This window comes from Haliotis rubra, unplaced genomic scaffold, assembly GCF_003918875.1.
Source record: "Haliotis rubra isolate DU_JTF1 unplaced genomic scaffold, ASM391887v1 Scf337, whole genome shotgun sequence".
Taxonomy (NCBI): domain Eukaryota; kingdom Metazoa; phylum Mollusca; class Gastropoda; order Lepetellida; family Haliotidae; genus Haliotis; species Haliotis rubra.
In genome coordinates, this window is record NW_025767010.1 from 563,313 (window position 1) to 581,197 (window position 17,885).

Here is a 17,885-nt window from a genome sequence, read left to right on the forward strand (position 1 = left end):
AATACATGTAGTTCATATGTAAACAGTACCTTTCAACTGAATGGAATATTTTGAAAATCAAGTTTAGAACAGTTGACTGAAGTAAGTGGCTACATTTACACTAGTGAGTCTAAACTTTTCATGGGTAGTATATTTGTCAAAATATAATTAATCTATTAATTTCGGCCTCAAATTTGATGTAAAGTTATAAAGCTTATGTTTGTGTTTGTTTCAAGGAGTGAAATGATGTTATACTTTGCTAATTGTAATGTTGTTTTATAGTATTATTTGATTTGGGTAATTTAGCATTGCACAACTAGAATCGTGAAGAGGCATTAGCCTGAGCCAAGCTCCTTGTTGCTGATTGGCTTGAACCAATGTCCCTTTGTTGTCATAATATGGGCGTATTGAGTGTGGAGTGCACAGCCTTCACTTTCAAACTTAATATTGGTGGATAAAGTTTTCTCTCGTCACGCCGAAGACACAGGTTCGATTCCCCACATGGTTACATTGTGTAAAGCACATTCCTGGTATCCCCGCCAATATATTGCTGTAATATTGCTAGAGCGGCGTAAAACCTCACTCACTCATTTAATCAAACTGAATATCTATGCCGTTGTGCCTCAGATGTATCTATATCGCAGGAAAATCAACAACAATCATTTTGTGCAAGAATTCTATGTGGATATGTTTTTGTTTATCGTACCTTTCATGTAAAATGCATGAGTTTAATTGCTCAATGATATTTCATAAATTTCCACACGCGCCTCTACTGGGGTCATAGCTGGGGAAAATATATATCTGGCGCAGACATTTTGCCGAGCTGGCAAGCTCCTTACAGCGTAGCGACGTCCCGTAATGTGTCTGGAGTAGGGGTTGGCTCCCATGTGCCGTGTGCCGGGAGTCACTGTGAAGAGCCAGTCACCGAGAACCTGAGGAGGGTTGGGTTACCTAGACTGGCGGCAAGTCTCCGTCATTGTATTCTCAGGCTGCGGCTGGAGGTAACTCGACCCGCCCGTATCTCACCAGCTGTCAACAGAAATCTCGCGCCGACTTCTTGCGTGAAATGAAAAACTTTTGCAATGTTCTTCACTTCGTTAAACATGTATCATGTGTTTTTAAGAATTATTAGTTAAATTATATCGTTTTGTCAGCAAAACGGGAAATGTATTATTTGTTTAAGGTTGATAACACGTATATGACCACATGTTATGTAATCTGGGAACCTTCACATCCTTCACATCATTTCTATTTAGTCCAGAATGCACGGTTTCCAGGCATAACATGGGGACACCCCCAACAAAACTTCGGTCATACTGTGTGGTCTAATCAAGCAGGAACGTTTGCCGAAATAATTAAACAATGTCATTATTACTTATTCCTTTTTAACTTACATATTAGACCCATTAGACCTTTTTTCACAAATGCACCCTGGTCACGGCTTTAACTATGTATCGTGTAGTAACGTAGAGCAACCTGCTGTATGTACTATATACAATACAGAATACAGAGCGCATCAACGCCCACTTGGGGGATGTATTACAGTATGTTTGATCGTAAGTGAACTATTGCATGACGCCGTGTACACTGGAACGTGTATCATGATTAATGCAGTATGCATCGTGCGTAACGAATCTCCATGTCATGTTGTCATCACTCTGTTTTGGAAAGATTCGGCCACCGTGAAATTGCTGGAATATTGCTTGTAGCGGCGTAAAACTAAATTCACTCACTTCGATTCCTGCATGACATTGGGTCAGTACTTCGTATGGAACCCATTCAGGTATTGCTCCCCGCCGTGATACGGCCACAGAAGTACTTAAAGCTACAAAACCATACAAACGCATGCAGTGCACACAGAGAACACAACTATGAGGTACAGTATAACAAACGAAACCATTTATTTCATAACACAAAGAAACATTTATGCATACATAAATGTAAGTTTATGATACATATCATAAATACAAAGGATATTTGGGAGTACTTGCACACTTGGAGTGAAAGTATGTTAATGCACAAGACATGATCCTCTACATGAGCCTTATAACTACAGGGATAAGACAATAATAACAAGATAAGAACAAACCAGAGGTCGACTATGCGTTGTCTTTATACACTTCACAAAAGCTTTTGAAATTAACTTATACGTGTTCTAAACAATGTGCTATTATGATATGTTTTGTTACTCATCATATATATATATGATTCATGATATATCTTGTTTATGTAGTTTTTAGAATATTGTCACTGTTTCTGTATGGAACGTTTGCACAATAAATATTTTATCTCTTATCTCTGTAAATGTTAAAATGTTGAATATGATTTATGTATTCGTCTGTAACAGCAAGCGTACATCTAGACTAAGGCTTAGTCTCTGAATATATTCTCAGCGTCATTAATGAAGGGTCAAGCTATTGGTGACACTATTTCTTAAAAGTTGTAAAATCTTCGTTTTTGTTTGAAATATATACAATGGACGTGTTATTGGTAACATGACTTCTTAAAAGTTGTAAAATCTTCGTATTTCTTTGAAATATATACAACTGAATGCTTTACAAACTTTCTTAACAGTATGGGAAAATACATCAGGCCGTTGAAATGTCATTATTTCATTCTTTAACGTCCGCTACATTCTGTTACACATGGCACAATCTTTATTCAAATTGTCAATATGGAAATCCACCTGCTACTTAATGTCAGTGATTTGCACGTGCAACTCGCTCTATCCATGGAAAGTGGAGGTCAGTACACATGCATAAATGCTTTTTCACTGTTGAAGTTCTTGAGAGGGATATAGAAGTTGGTATTCAAGTATAAGACAAAATGTTAGGGATGTCAACTTCTTCTTTATATTATACACAACGTTTCTGGGCTATTCCTTACCCCTTCGTCAGGTGAATGCTAAATAACAGATATACCGGAAATATATACTAGTAATGTACATGAAGCCAGAGTGATTTTAAGCATGTATATACAGTACAACCACAAATTATTGAGAATTTTAAGATTGTAATTTTTTATATTTTTTTCACTCATTACTCACGTAGTAAATGGGAATATTAGCAGAACATAACTCCAGATTCAAAGACAGGTGAACAGTTAGTATTTTGTCAAGTCACCATGGGCAGCAATGCAGGCTTCAATGCGGCGGGGCATACTACTGATAAAAGAAGTTAGAAAGTCGTGGTCCATGCTGTCCCAATATCGGACCACCTCTTCTTTCATTTCAGCAATTTTTGTCAGATTTTGCTTTTTGACACTTTCCTTCATAAGTCCAAGAACATTTTCTATTGGATTTAGGTCAGGGCTATAGCTTGGCCAATCTAATAATGTCATATTGTGGGTCCGAAACCAGGCCTGTGGATGCTTTGAACGATGTTTTGGGTCGTTGTCCTGCTGGAAAATCCAACAATTTCGATAGAACACGTGAGCAAATGGAAGTAAATGTCCCTCGAGAATATCTGTATACCGCTCACTGTTCATATTCCCTTCAAATACACAGAGGGGCGTTGCCCCTAACACAGATATGCCACCCCACACGTTAAATTTCGGACTGTACTTTGGGCGCTGATACAAAGTTTTTTTCAGTTTGTTTGGTCCAGAATTTCAGTGTATTAGGAAACAGCCACACAGAACTTTCATCTGAGAAAATCACATTGTCCCAGTTAAAATTTCTATGCTGTAAGCACCAGTTCAACCTTCGCTCCTTTTGTTCAGGTTTCATGATCGGTGATAGAAATCCTCGACTTTTCTGCCAACCCATTGCATGCAGCTCAGTTCTAATTGTCTCCTTACAGACAGCCACAGTCCCTCTATCAATCATATCCAGCCTTAAGTTTTCTAAACTCCTTCGTTTGTTTTTAGAAACAAGAATACAAAGCCGCCTCCTGTCACCGACAGTCAATTTTCTGGGCCTACCTGCGCCTCCCTGGTGCTCAATGCCATATCCATTTGCAATATTTTTCAAAACGCAATAAACAGTGGACAAAGGGATGCCTGTTCTACTTCAAATCACTTTAGCTGATCTGATGTCCTTGTTATAATACTCTAAAATCAACTTCCTCTTCTCTTAATCATCCAAACTGAGGATCACTGAAAATGTCGTCTGCTAGCAAGTAAACAAAGGGGGATAACTCTTCACAAACTAATGTAAAGGGATAAACGGGGTTGTCTCTCTTGAATGAAACCAAGCACTTGATAGCTGGTCAAGGTTGTTTATACTAGAAATCCAATTAAACATATTCATAAAATTCTCAATATTTTCTGGTCATACTATACAATAAATAGGGGATTATAAGATGAAAGAGACTAAAATATACTAGTCTAATAGGTGTACATTTTGCAACATTGCAGGGAGGGCTGAGCAGTTGGGGCAATAATGTGGTTCAGACACTGTGAGACATACTAGCGTACTGCGTAATGATGGCCTTACTGGGTGTTTTGATTGTCCTATTGGACTAAAACAGGGCTGTATAATAAGCCTTATTCTATTTACTACTTCATCAATGAGTTGGCTGCCGATTATTTTGATAGATGTTGTAGAGGAGTACAATTACTCCCTGATTTACATCAACTGTTTCTTCTGATGATGTTACTTTTATGTGTGATCCAGTAAGTGGGTTACAAGCGCAACTTAATATTCTACATAACTACTGTTGAACATGGAAGTTAAATGCCAACCTTTCGGAAACAAAAAACAAAGTGGATTATCGTAATGAACTTTTTGAAGTTGTTTCATCATATCGGTACCTTGGACTCTTGATGACTCCATCATTAGAATTAACAACAGAAGTAACACATTTGGCGTTAAACGGGGGAAAAAGGCATTATATTAATGAATGTTTTCAATTTGGTTTTGACATAATTCCCAGATATTTGCTGAAAAATAAAAAACCTATTTTGCTTTATGTACGCAAAATATGGGGCTATTAATGAATTCTTTTGTTAAATTGATCTTATACAGTACGTATGAGAGAGAGAGGTTTATTCAGTTCCTATACTGCCTTTTATTACAATGAACATTTGACTATCCGTCTGGAATCTGAAACAGAATAACATATACTGAAACATTCAGGAATTGCTATAGTTGCATGAACACTTGCTTCAGTTTGCATTCTTCCTTTTCAGCCATGTTTCTTTGACATAAAGGCAGAACAGAGTATATCCAAGTAAAATTGAGTCCAAGGTTCAAGGATGCCCTATATAATTTATTATCTGGATTTCAACATAAGCCACAAATTCACAAGGCTTATATGCTTTAAATGAAGTGTCTGTGTGTTTGAGGGTGTCGAGCTTCGTCAAACTGGCATTTGCTCTCCCCTTTCCTTTTCTAACTAAGATAACCCGTGAATATTCGGGTTGATCTTCAGTAACCCATGCTTGCCAACTAACTGGATCGGTTGGTCAGACTCGCTTAATTACACGTCATCGGTTCCCAATTGCGTTGATCGATGTTCATGCTGTTGATCACTGGATTGCCTGGTACAGACTCGATTATTTACACACCGCCGCCATATAGCTGGAATATTGCTGAGTGCGGCGTAAATTTAAACTCACTCACTCACTCTAACTAACATACACATACCCAGGTGTGGCACAGTCATCCAGTCAAGAATTATACGCTCCGAAATGCTTCCTGACATGAAAGAAAATGTAGTCTTCCACCACCTTCACAAAATAGTCGTTCCTGAAATATACATGAATAAAATGACAGCACTTTTATCAGAGCTAAAGCCACGTACAAACAAAATGAAGTGACAGAATAGGTAACTTATCTTCTACATGTAGGTTTTCAGTTGTAACAACACTCACCGTATGTAATCAGCTGTTGAAATTAAACCGGGCTCAATCTTAAAAACTACGCTGCCACCATATTGGCTACACTAGTCACGTGACGAGCCGAGGCATACGCTAAGGGGCTTTCCGAGGAGTGACCACTCCCCCTTATATAGTCTCCCTGTTTTGACATTTAATTTTGATAACAGCAATATTCTCAATACTTCGAATGTAATTTAAGTAGGGTAATATCCGAGTAACTCTCCATTCCTTAAAAATAATGTGCCTCGGCCCCTCCGGGGCCTCGGCTCCATTATTTTTAAGGAATGAAGAGTTACCCTCTACGTCTTGACAAGAGTCACCTCCCTTCGCACCGTCTTTACAAAGGAAAATGGCGGGTAAGTTGTAGCATGTATTAAAGCAGCCTGGAATATGGCTAAGCGCCACACTTACGCGCCAGTCATAATAAAGTATTTCAAATCTCACATTTCGCACATACATTGGCATTAACCCATTATCTAATAATCACATTATGAAAAACTTGTGAAAATGCTTTTTGATATTTGTTTTACTATATTATTGCGAAATATACATTAATGTCGTCTTTTTTAAGGTGTCATTCGGTACAACAAGGGAGTAATCCATGTTCATATTTGAACTTCCGCTTCCACCGTTGGATAATTCAAGATGAATCATGCAGGTAAATTACATTGATATTACATATAACCAGTCATCAAATGATGTCAAAACTTTGCCATTAGTACCTGCTTAGCTTGGCCCTTATTTAACTGTTGATTATTGTAACTATTTGAGTCATTTGGCCACTAACTAGCGTCTAGTAAAAACCTACTGATCGGCCTATAAAGGCCGAACGAGATTTATAGGCCGTTCTGCCTATTTTGCTGTACCGATCAGGCCTTTTGACCATTATTATGTGATTCAAAATGCTAAAAATGGTTTGAGATCCTATGAAAACCTTAATGGACATCAAAACTTGAATAAGTTTTTAAAAATGGGAATTTATATAATGTTCAGGAAAAGATGTTTCATTTAAGAAACTTTGCACCATTTTCATTTTCAAATTTAAAACTTATCTATGTCAAATTTCATGAAAATTATAGGTCTTATATTTAATTAGCAATTTCCAAACCTATTATGTGATGCTCAAAATTTGAATGAAAACCTTAGGACATCAAAACTTGAATGATGTTAATATCCTCATGCGGAAATACCACTTCAAATTGATGAATATCCTATTATAGCAGGCCGATCGGTAGTATATCCCGTTTGGCCTATTATAGGCCGATCGGTAGGTTTCCCCAACCTGATAGATCTTACTCAGTAACTGCCAATGTTACTACATTTTGGCAGTAAATTTGCTGAATAAACTATATTTGCATAATATAGTGAACATATGTCAAAGTGCTTGGGTTTAATTAACACTGAAACACATGTATTGTGCTGAGTAGAAGTAAAACCTCATATCAATGTTATATAAGGTGCAATCATCTCTTCAATATTTTGCATAATATAGCTACCAAATATGAGTATTATAGGGTCCAATTATGTCAACAACACTGTATATTTTATAGAATTAGGGATCATATGTTAAAATTACATATATCCCATATATCAGTGTTTCATGGGCTAATCATTACAAATTCTTTTATTTTTTATTTGTTGTAGCCATAATCCCAAATCGGTTCCAGCTGAACGAGGACTTTGACAATATAATCGTTCCGAATCAAACTTCAAGAAAGAGGAGGAATTTAAGGAAGGGTGATACTGTGTAAATATGATATTTTTCCTTATCCTGACTCATGTATTTTTGCTTGTCTCCTTTCCTTCCCGAACGTTAGTGGAACACTTGTATCTCCTTATTGAAGCTCCCCTTCAATAAAACAGATGTAAAATCACTACTCACCACGAGTTATCTCCCTCGCCGTTTTGGCGGGAAAACGGCGCCACCCGTCTTCCCACGCTTCACTCTCTCCTTCCTCGCCCTAGTGGACGGTTGGGAGAGCACCTGTGTCTCCAATACGACACTATATCCTTTGATTAATTAGTTATTACCCTATATATTACCTTTATAGGGGTTTAGGGAGTATCCTTCAACAATATGGTTTGAAATTTATTCGTATTTTGACTGTTTATTCACGGTTTTGTACGTGATTGTTCAGTTGTTTACATTTCATGAAAACCTGTTTTCGTTGTAGGTTTAGGTTCTCTGCTGCAGACCCGCATTTATTGTGCCCTAGCTGCACAACAACATGTACTTCCAGCTCTCGCTGTAATCTTTGTCAGCATTTAACAAAAATTCAATTTAATAAATATTTATTCTCTGTACTTAGGCGTGCTAGCGACAAATCCAGGCGACTTTTTACAAGTCATGGATAAACCGGTTGAGTCCTTCACGAACTGTCTATCGTTGTCAGACGACTTACTTCCATCAAGTGACCTGCCGAAGATGGCCTCGGAGGATGGGCGTGGGATGTTGTCCGCCACTTCGAAAAAGAGGGCTTCTACATCGGACAACCCTACGACGAAGAAGAAGCCTTCCTCTACGCAGAAAAGCCTCACATTCCTAAGACGTCTAGCAGCTCTACGGGGACGTCTGCGCAGACTACAACGACCTTTTCGGCCGAGATCGTCCCGATGGAAGAGAGAGGACTATATGATGAGCCGCTGCTGATCATCCCTGAGATACAGCATAGGAGGAAGAAGCAGGCTTCTGCAACGGTAACGTTAGCAGATCTATCTACGCAGTCCGAGGTACCATCTACACTGGCGGCAGATGAGTGATCCCTGGACCAAATTGCTACCAGTGCAGAGAGGGCAGCTCTTCAATCATTGCAGACGTTCAACCCCGGGGCCTTCATGCAGCAGTTCTCTCAGCAGATAATGGAGATGATGGAGAAGCGCTTCGCGCAGGAAAGAGCATCACATCAACCACAGGGCTCCCATGCTCAAGGCATCACCCGCAGAGAGGACCCGGACCTGCACGAAGGCAACACTGACGATACATCAGAGAGGCCCTCCAGCGAAGCTAGCTCCAGGAACAAGCCTGCGTGCAGGACAGCTCGTCTTCAGAGGAGGAGGCAGAGGAAGAACCTTCACGAAGGCTACCAACCTCACAGAGGAAGAAACCTAGGACCAGAGAGACGTCTCGGGACTCACACCCTCATCAAGATCTCTCACCTTCGCGAAGGTCATCAGACGTAGCCTCAAGGACATCATCAACATCTCGCAGATCGTCACGGGATTCACCAAGGCATTCACGAACCAAGAGACGCTCACCTCCACGCAGGTCGCCCTATAGACGCAACTCAATGGATTCATCTCCATGCAGGTCTACGCACAGGTCGCCCCATAGACGCAGCTCAACGGGTTCATCTCCCTGCAGATCTCCACGCAGATCACCAAGCCGATCGCCACGCAGATCCCCAGCGAAGGACGATCAACCATCTCATAACAGTGGACCTGATACAGAGGACGACGGCGGTATCATCTTCTCGGACTCAGAGATAAAATATTGGATGGCTAATGGACTGGACTTAGCGTCACCCTCTAATGAAGAGAATGCAGCACTCACGTACCTAATGAAGGACGATGATGATCACTCTACCGCCAATTGATCCCATCTCGGAAGTACCAGAGAACTTGGACGCAGCCTTCAGGAAGGCAATGAAGTCTCAGGCTCCGAATATCCCACAGTTCAACGCAAAGAAGTTCACTCTACACAACATGGACCCCTTCATGAAGGCACAAGAAATCGATGACAACTATAAGGTCATCAACGATACCCGGACCAAATCTTACAAGATTGAGGACAAAAAGCTGGTGAAGATAGACACGATGACCAGAAGGATGTTCTTCGGACTGAACAGATCCAGGGCAGTGAATGAGACGCTCATCGCCAAGTTCAGGGACTCTACTGCAGAGGAGGACCGGATGATCTATTCTGTTCTACTCAAGTAGAAGAAGGACCAGCAGTTTATGACGGACCATCTATCATCCATATCAGCAGCGTTGACGTTAGCTAGAAGACAGGGACTACTGTCATCCTGCAACTGGAGCGAACGCTTCACGAAGTCGCTGTACAGAGCCCAATGGTCTACATCATCCATCTTCGCAGGTGACTACCTTGGCGGCGTCGTCAATCTCCCCTGCGAAGATGGATGATGCCACCAAGGAAGTCACGAAGGACTCCAGGGAGGTCTTAATGATCAAGTCCATCGATACACTAGCCAGCGTCATCAGGCAGACGTCCCAGCGCTACTCGGGCAAGTCCAAGTTTGCAGGCATCCAGAAAGCAAGAGAGAAGAAAATGGTGACCTCCAGAGGAGGAATGGACTCTTTTCGTCGCCCAGCCGGCAACTATAGAGGACGATCCGGACAAGGCAGGGCACCCAGAGGTGCCAGAGGCTATAGACGTTGAAGGAGGGGTTCGGAACGACTGGAGTCTTCCACCCCCAGCCGTTCCTGTACAACCTTCACAAGTGGGTGGGCAATTCTTCAAGATCCATTTGTATCCAACATCCTAAGAGACGGATATCGCATACAACCACAAGCAGCTCCGCCATTAACAGACAAACCTCAGAAGTTCGACTTTACAACCCATCGGACAGAGAGGCTACGAGAAGCAGTCACATCTTTACTAGAGAAGGACGCCATAGAAGTGGTGGACCAGGACCAGATCTCACCAGGATTCTACTCCCCAGTTTTCCTAGTACCAAAGAAAAACTCCAAAGAAAGTTCCGACTAATCTACAACATGAGGGCATTCAACAGAGATTATCTACGCAAACCACCAAGGTTCAGCATGATTCATCTACCACAACTACTACATCTCGTCAGTCCGATGGACCACATGGTCAGCATAGATCTACAGGATGCATACCTGCATATTCCTATACATCCGGACTCAAGGAAGTACCTGTGGTTTATACTAGACGGACGACACTACCAATGGAAGGTCCTGCCATTGGGAATATCATCGGCCCCCTGGTTGTTTACAAGAGTGACGAAGCCCATAGTCACATACCTACATCATCGAGGTCTACGCAGTGCGTTCTACCTAGACGACGGGATTCAAGTTCATCAAGATCCCAATCATCTCAGACTACAGCTGGACTTCACCATCAGACTGCTCACACAACTGGGGTGGCTAGTGAATCTCTTAAAGTCGGACCTAGAACCTACACAGGACCTGCAGTTCCTAGGAATCCGGTTCATCACAACAGAAAACCGCATAGCAGTACCAGAGGACCGATGGCTAAAGATACAAGACGATATCGCAAGCTCTACTCTCTCCGTGGCCACTACGACAGTGGCAGAGTCTCTTGGGTCTCCTCACGTCAGCACAAGACATGACACGCAGAGGGAGACTACAACTACGCCCACTACAGGTCTTCGTGTATGCTCATCTGGACGACCTGGACCCCTTCGGACTCCCAGACGGACTAAAACCATATCTACTATGGTGGACACAGAGATCGAATGTTTGCGGAGGCACCTATTTAGCAGAGCCGGAGTGCAATACGCATCTCTCCACGGTTGGGGAGCACACCTCAACAACGAAGTGTCAGCTGGGATATGGACCATAAAAAGAAAGATCTGCACATCAATATGCTGGAAATGAAAACAGTGATAAACGCCATACTCCACTGGACCAGCATTTTGAAGAATGCTCATCTGACGGTACATGCAGACAACTCCACAGTGGCGTTCTACATAAACAGAATGATCAACAAGGTCGGCGAACCTTCTGGACCTCTGCTTTCAACTGGCCAGCATAACAGACAACCTGAACATCCACATAAGAGCATGCCACATTCCAGGAGCCAAGAATGTGATAGTAGATGCACTATCCCGTCCAACGCAGCCATCCTCAACAGAATGGATGCTACATCCAGAGATCTTCAAGCAGATCATATAAGAGATGGGAGCACCACTAATAGACCTCATCGCCACAAGATTCAACAATCAACTGATAACATTCGTCTCACCAATACCAGATCCACGAGCATGGGCAACGGACGCTCTAAGCATCTCCTGGGAAGGACTAAACGCTTACGCGTTTCCACCACCAGCTCTAATACCGAGGGTGTTGCAGAAAATCAGTCAGACGAAGGACCTACAACTGATTTTGGCCGCGCGCGTTACTGGCCAGCGAGAATATGGTTCCCCATTCTCATACAAGAACTAGGACGACAAGTTGCAATGATTCGAGACATACGCTTTGAAGAACGGCTTCACAGCCATAAAAGCGACACACCCTCAAGTGGCGGACTACCTTTGTCACCTAAGACAAACGAAGCGGTTAAAAGGGTCAACACTCTCAACATACCTAGCGGCATTGAGCTCCGTTATCACCATGAGGACGAGTGCAAAACTGACGAAAGTACCAGAGTTACTGGCCTTGCTACGCTCTTAAACTGGAGGACCAACAACAGAGATTTAAAGCTCCGGCGTGGGACCTCAACGTAGTTCTCATCTCACCAGTGACGTTTACGAACCATTAGATAAGACATCTTTTAAGTTCTTGACGCAGATCGCCTTAGCAACAGCAGCAAGGATGTTGGAAATACACGCTCTAGACTTTGACAGAACACGGTTTGATGAAAATCAAAACATCGTGCATATGGGACTGAGATGGGACTTCATAGCAAAGAATCAACTGCCAGGTCAACCAGACAGACAGTTCCACATCCCAGCACTATCATCAGTCCTTGGACCCAAGGATACGCACGACATATCCTTATGCCCAGTGAGAGCATTGAAAGTCTACCTACAAAGATCTAAGACCAGGAGACGAAAATTCAAGCGTCTTTTCGTGCCGATATCGACAGCGACACAGGCGGAGGTCTCCCGCACTACGATATCTATCTGGATCAGAACTGTCATACTACGGGCCTACAAAGCAGCAGGACTTGATCCTCCAAGAGCCTCCAACCCACATGAAGTTAGAGCTCTGGCGTCAACACTCGCTCTACACGGGAATTGCTCTATCAGGGCGATAATGGAGGGCTGTTTCTGGAAATCGGACATGGTGTTTGCCAACCATTACCTGAGGGACATCGCCACCGAGGACGTCTCCGGCATTCACCATTTCGGCCCACTTGTTGTTGCACAACAATTGACAGTCCCTCAAAGGCGCTCGGAGTCCTCACACAGAGGCGCTGTCTAGACAGACTAGAGTCTCGCCCTTTAAAGCACATGACTTGCAAAAGCCTACACTCAGGAGAGAGTTGCCCACAGCTTATAGTCTCATATGCACGTCTAAGACAGACTAGCATATGACTATAACCTTCTAGTGGCATTGGGTTATCCGGGGTAATAATGGCCTTGATTGTTAGCGCTATGAGCATACTTAGTGTGGAGGGCGCTATATAAATGGACACATTATTATTATTATTATATCACCCAATACTTGTAAGGATACTCGTACAGGAAAGGGGTCGCTTCTCAACTTGATGCTCGCATCAAGAGATGGAGTTGCAAAATCCACATAAAATGTTAACAGAAGCAAGGACCAAAGTTAACAATTGTGGTCCCCCATCAGAGAAAGCTGGAAGTAAAGGGTTACAGCAGCAGCAGAGCATAAATTGTAAAATAGAAGTTCCCATAGGGGTATGCAAGATGTTAATCACTACATGGAATCCAGAAGTGGCTTGACCCACCACCAAATCTGACGGATTCTACAAGCAAAAATACATGAGTCCGGATAAGGAGAAATATGTAATTTTCTGAATAAAATTGATATTTTATACTTATCCTGACTCATGAGGTAACCCCTCCCAACCTCCCCGCTAGACACTTTTGGATTTCCCTGTAAATTAAATTGTCGGGCTCATAATTCGGAGAGAGTGAAGCGTGGGAAGACGGGTGGCGCACTGGGAGCCGGGAACCATCTTCCGCAAGAACCTTGCTGTTAAAAGTTTCGCTCCGTCGCTGCCTCAGTGTGAAGGGGTCGTTGTCGACACAGGTGCTATAGATATGTACCCCAAACAAAGATTAAATTCAGAAGCGTACCTGGTACACAACACGGCGGACGAGTCCATATTCGGCAACCCACACCCGAAACTGCATGTAGTTGTTCCCGTTCAACTCATTGCGAGTGGTATTGAGATATTCGTTACTGTGTATGGTCATTTCTTATGTAACGCAATGAAATGCATCTTATACAACAGTATGACAGTTCCGATCAAGAAAACGGAAAAATGCAGAACTGATTCGTCCTAGGGAACGCTTCTGTATTCTGATTTTGGCTATGGTACGTTTCTATATACAGACGCATCTGTAGTATCCGTGCCGACAACGACCCCTTTAGCCTCAGTGGACGATAAGACTGAAGTCCTTGTCAGCTTTGAAGGAATCTGACAATATATCAGTATGATTATGTATACTAGTGAATGCGAGAGGTATAGCTATAGCATCGTTCTGCTGCTCCGACTATTTCTACATGCTACTGACACTTTGCCTTTGTCCGATAGTCCAGATTTGAATCCACTGAAACATGTCTGTGACGTTTTTTGGAAATCGGCTAAAGACAATGGGTCCACCAGTAAAACGTGTAGCAGCTTCATAGGCATGGCATGAAAACAAATTATCAAATATAAATTATAAAACATTAACTTTTAACATCCTTTTTTCTATTTACGTGACTAATGTTTCTGGTAACTAATGATCAGGGGTAAGACTTGTTTAGAGATTCTATTTCATTCTTGTGTGTGGACGCTACAATGCTTGGATTATATTGCGCATGCGTTTTTTATTCCATTATTTCATTACAACGACGAGTTATCACACTTCTGGTTCAGTATCGTAGATATCCATGCTTGTATGCTTGTCGTAAGAGGCAGCTAAAGAGATCAGGTTGTCAGACTCGCGGACTTAGATGGTGCACGTCAAGATCAAAATTGATTAGATCGATATTGATGATGTCAATCACTGAATTGTCTGGTATACAGAGTCGTTTATTTACAGACAGCCGTCAGTTAGATGGAATATTGCGTATTCTGGTTCAGCCCCTTATAATTTAGCCGGCTATGTTGGCAACGCCTTATAATTTAGCCGGCTATGTTGGCAACGCCTTATAATTTAGCCGGCTATGTTGGCAACGCCTTATAATTTAGCCGGCTATGTTGGCTATTATAATTTAGCCGGCTATGTTGGCAACGCCTTATAATTTAGCCGGCTATGTTGGCAACGCCTTATAATTTAGCCGGCTATGTTGGCAACGCCTTATAATTTAGCCGGCTATGTTGGCAACGCCTTATAATTTAGCCGGCTATGTTGGCAACGCCTTATAATTTAGCCGGCTATGTTGGCAGCGCCTTATAATTTAGCCGGCTATGTTGGCAACGCCTTATAATTTATGGCTATGTTGGCAGCGCCTTATAATTTAGCCGGCTATGTTGGCAGCGCCTTATAATTGGACGGCAACCTTAAAATACCGTTGGACCAGTTGGACTGCAACCTTAAAATACCGACCAGCTACAAAAGCTAGACTCTGTACAATCTCATTTTTCAATTTATATCAAGGCGTGACGTGCGAACGCGTTAACTACTAGGCTACCCCAACGCCCTTCTAAATATAGAAGGAATACACCGATGCTGGTTAACTGATCTTACAAATGACTTACAAATATACATACATTTTGAAATCAATTGTGGCGCATGGATCCAGGGAATTTATGAAAACAGATATTTTCCATGTCTCTATGGTTTAATTCTAACATAAAGTCATGGTAGGAAATAATTCAGTGCAATGTATATTTTGCACGTGTGGTAAGAGTGGTGTACAAATTCAACATAAAACAATTAAGACAAAGAAAAATTTAATGAGCGTTGTAACGAGCAACAAGATCCAACACACAACGGTTCGAGTAACAATAAGTTGTTCGCCTGCCCTACATATTTCAATGTATCCGCGCTCAATACCATTTAGCTATATATTTTTTATCATCAAAAATATAGAAAGAAAAACAGTTCTTTGAGAACTTTAAAAGTTTACCTGATAAAGTAAACTGCCGAGCTAAAGAAAGTACACCCCGTTTTTATGCTTGCTAAACTGAAACAGACAAGAAACTCTTACTCTATTGTGATGTATTTCATACGTGGTTTGACCGTTATTTTTCCGGTTTGATTCCGTTTTTAACTTTTGATAATGTCTGCAATTTTGGTGTCAAATCCAGTTTAGGTGTGTACTTTCTTTCGACCGGTAGTGTATTTATATGTGTAAGTAGTTTGCACTGAGCACCATATTTAACACAGTCAGCAGTGAATGAGTGACGAGTAATATATAAGGCACAATCTATAATAGGATATACTGACGGAAAGAACTGAAGGAACACACAATGACAAAAGCTCCACTTTTGTGTTCCTCAAAGTCACCGGGTGTTGCACGGAAGGCAGACTTAAGCATGCATTTCCCTCTGGTTTGAATGTTGTGGAAATAAAGCGTCAGACCTTCTGTTGTTTGTTTCCCTTACGTATTTACTTATTTCCTTCCGCCAGTATATACTTCACGATTTGATTTGCATTCAATGTGGCAAACTGATATTGACCCGCGAAGATCCCGGTTAGAACTGGTCTTCAGCAACCCATACGTGTCGTAAGAGGCAACTAACGGAATTGGGTGGTCAGACTCTCTGGGTTGGTTGACACATGTCATTGTATCCCAATTGCGTAGATCGATGCTCATGCTGTTGACCACTGGATTGTCTGGTCCAGACTCGATTATTTACAGACCGCCGTCATATAACTGGAATATTGCTGAGTGCGGTGTTAAACAACAAATAACAAACAAACAAACCCAACTGTTATTCCCATGTTATACTATTCTAGAGTAATATACGTAGGAGATATCGCTACAATGTATACAATTGCAACACTGCTTTGCAAAGCAATGTCACGATATTATTACCATGACGTCATAATCATTTGACAGCAGTAATCTCTCTGACAATTCCTTTTGCACCAGAGAACAGTTATTACAGTTTGCTTACTGAAAACGTTTATTTTGGATGATAGTATCTCTTCTGTGTGTATTTTGATACCACTTATCTAAACTCGACGTTCTGTGCATCACTTTCATCCACAGACACATTACGGGACGTCGCTACGCTGTAAGGAGCTTGCCAGCTCGGCAAAATGTCTGCGCCGGATATATATTTTCCCCAGCTGTGACCCCAGTTATAGCGGGGCGTGTGGAAATTTATGAAATATCATTGAGCAATTAAACTCATGCATTTTACATGAAAGGTACGATAAACAAAAACATATCCACATAGAAATCTTGCACAAAATGACTGATGTTGATTTTTCTGTGATATAGATACATCTGAGGCACAACGGCATGGATATTCAGTTTGAATAAATGAGTGAGTGAGGTTTTACGCCGCTCTTAGCAATATTACAGCAATATATTGGTGGGGATACCAGAAATGTGCTTCACACAATGTAACCATGTGGGGAATCGAACCTGTGTCTTCGGCGTGACGAGAGAAAACTTTAACCACCAATGTTAAGTTTGAAAGTGAAGGCTGTGCACTCCACACTCAATACACCCATTTGACAACAAAGAAACATTGGTTCAAGCCAATCAGCGACAAGGAGCTTGGCTCAGGCTAATGCCTCTTCACGATTGTAGTTGTGCAATGCTAACTTACCCAAATCAAATAATACTATAAAACAACATTACAATTAGCAAAGTATAACATCCTTTCACTCCTTGAAACAAACACAAACATAAGCTTTATAACTTTACATCAAATTTGAGGCCGAAATTAATAGATTAATTATATTTTGACAAATATACTACCCATGAAAAGTTTAGACTCACTAGTGTAAATGTAGCCACTTACTTCAGTCAACTGTTCTAAACTTTCAAAATATTCCATTCAGTTTAAAGGTACTCTTTACATATGAACTACATGTATTGTAAAACAGATTCGTAAAGTTGAAAAGATTATTGTCATGAGTTCAGTAAATGATGAAAATCTGTGAAAATTGGCGAATTCTTAACAAAACTTTACACCAAACGATATGTGCACATGCTTTTTAGCAATTGGATGCATGATCCTCGTACAATTCATCTGCATAAAGTTTGCAGTTGGTTCCCCC

General features: G+C 41.5%; 1 long non-coding RNA gene across 1 annotated transcript; it reads left to right on the forward strand.

Moving 5' to 3' along the window:
- The first annotated feature begins 6,075 nt into the window (after positions 1–6,075).
- On the forward strand, positions 6,076–7,499 carry LOC124284440. Its single transcript, XR_006900549.1, has 3 exons — positions 6,076–6,155; positions 6,371–6,457; positions 7,444–7,499. It is a non-coding gene; the product is annotated as an uncharacterized LOC124284440 (long non-coding RNA).
- Positions 7,500–17,885: the final 10,386 nt, after the last annotated feature.